At 37.9% G+C, this 1,926-nt stretch overlaps 1 non-coding gene across 1 annotated transcript; it reads right to left on the minus strand.

Annotated features, from left to right (window-relative positions):
- Positions 1-177: 177 nt before the first annotated feature.
- On the minus strand, positions 178-338 carry LOC129228749 (U1 spliceosomal RNA). The gene has a single exon (XR_008580943.1). It is a non-coding gene; the product is annotated as a U1 spliceosomal RNA (small nuclear RNA).
- Between the last annotated feature and the right edge of the window lie 1,588 nt (positions 339-1,926).

A 1,926-nucleotide genomic window follows, 5' to 3' on the forward strand; every position in this document is an offset into this window, starting at 1 on the left:
ATGCAGAGAATTTTCTAATCACCCCTCCTTCCGGGACCCTTACGTAATTAATGAATGTCCCCGTAACGTGCTGACACATGTATTTTGTTATTTCTAGATAATGTTGGTAAGTTACACACAAAGCTGTCTCAAATTACCTATTTACATTCAGCAAGTTTCTATTTTTATTTTATAGATGAGGGACAGCGCGAACGCAGTCCCAGCTACCAAAAATTACGCACCCCAAGCAACCGCAATTTGCGGATGTGGCGAGCGTCAACCCTCCGAAGTGCAATGAAGGGCCTCTGCTCGGGGGAGCCTCCTCGTTGATCAAGGCATCCCCAGTGCCAGGTAAGTATGATCGAGAAAATCACAAAAAAGTATATATATTGCTCCTTGAAAAGAATAACCTGGTTACTATACTTTATTAAGTTATCACAGTGTTGTTCTTTGCTACAGACAAAGACTCAAAGAAACTGGAATGAAAAAAACCCGTATAAAACCGTATCTTTGAATCAGTAGGTTTTGCTTATCGAAAAGTAAATTGAACCTTAGCCAGAAATTGTTTCCAACCAAAATAGTAACATTAAGCTCTAATGAGTTTCATAAAGCTGTCAATAGATGGCGCAAAACGTCTTCTGCTCCGTGAGAGAGAAAACGACTTTGAATTTGAAGATTTATTACATCTCCAAATTAAAGGAAGATAAATATTCTGAAAATTAATTTGGTCGATCATTAAGTGTCCTTCAAACCGAGAACAGCACGGACGCAGTCCCGTCTCACCAAAATTGTCATTTGTGCTGATTCCATCACAGACTAAGCCTGACTTCGGATTTATGCGATGTTTAGCATTTTCTAAGGTGCTTGGAGTGTTTGTTTATAGATCAAATCTTATCGTTCTAGGGATTGTGGGTTGGTTGAACGGTAAATCAGTGAAAGGTATCTCTTCCGGCCCTGTCTCAAACGTTTCTGGCATCTTTGAGATTATACCTATTTCTTTTCTTCAGCTTCTGTCCGAGTTCTGTTTTTGCCCTTAGTCGCACTTATCGATCACAAATTCCCGTTTCTCGAACGACTTCTCTCATGGAAACCCAAGGATTTCCTTGAACTCACTTTTGGATGGCCTGACGATTAACGGAAATATTCACAATTCATTTTTGTAAACTTCATGGACAGCAACTATTATTTCCAAGCTACTTGAAACGGCATATTGCATAAAATATTGTTTACCGAGGCACGGCAAGCAAACAAGCTGTCATTCTCCTTGATAAAACATTAAAATAGCAGGTCTTTTGCTTAAAATTGTACGAAAAGCAAAAAACAATAGTTAAACTAGAAGATATATTTGAAACTATTTTCTAATAAAGTGAGAGACAAAAACGAAAGACACTCTCTAAAAATATATAATTTACTTCAATTTGATGATGCAAACTTAGTCCTCGTTTTTGCCGCACCCTGTATATCCAGGTATTTGACACACTTTTATAATTTTTTCCCCACACATTATCCTTGTTGGGGTACAGCACTTTGGTCACCGAAGTCGGTATAGATCCCCCCCCCCCCCCCCGAACATCAATACGGAAGTCTTTTGGAACAACAGAACTTTGAAGTTGGGGATTTTCTGGGACTTCGAAATCTGTGTCCTCCTTCAGAAATTGTGTACAATATGATGTCTTTGTCATTTTCTTAAATAAAATAATCCGTGTTGAAATCTTCAGATGATTCCATTCATACTTGCACTTGGGTAGCCAGCATGTGTCTTTTGAAGTTGGTAATATAGCTCAGGTTTTAGATCTTCAAAGTTTCTATTTTTAATTCTCTGTAACATATTTTTTACAACCTCTGTAATTTTACTTCAGTGTCCTGATAAAAGATTTCCAGTAGATTTTCACGTACTTTGTAAAGTTGATCACCCTTGTAAGTTGACAGTTTTTTTCATACACGGAA

The sequence above is a fragment of the Uloborus diversus genome, chromosome 8, assembly GCF_026930045.1.
Source record: "Uloborus diversus isolate 005 chromosome 8, Udiv.v.3.1, whole genome shotgun sequence".
Taxonomy (NCBI): Eukaryota; Metazoa; Arthropoda; class Arachnida; order Araneae; family Uloboridae; genus Uloborus; species Uloborus diversus.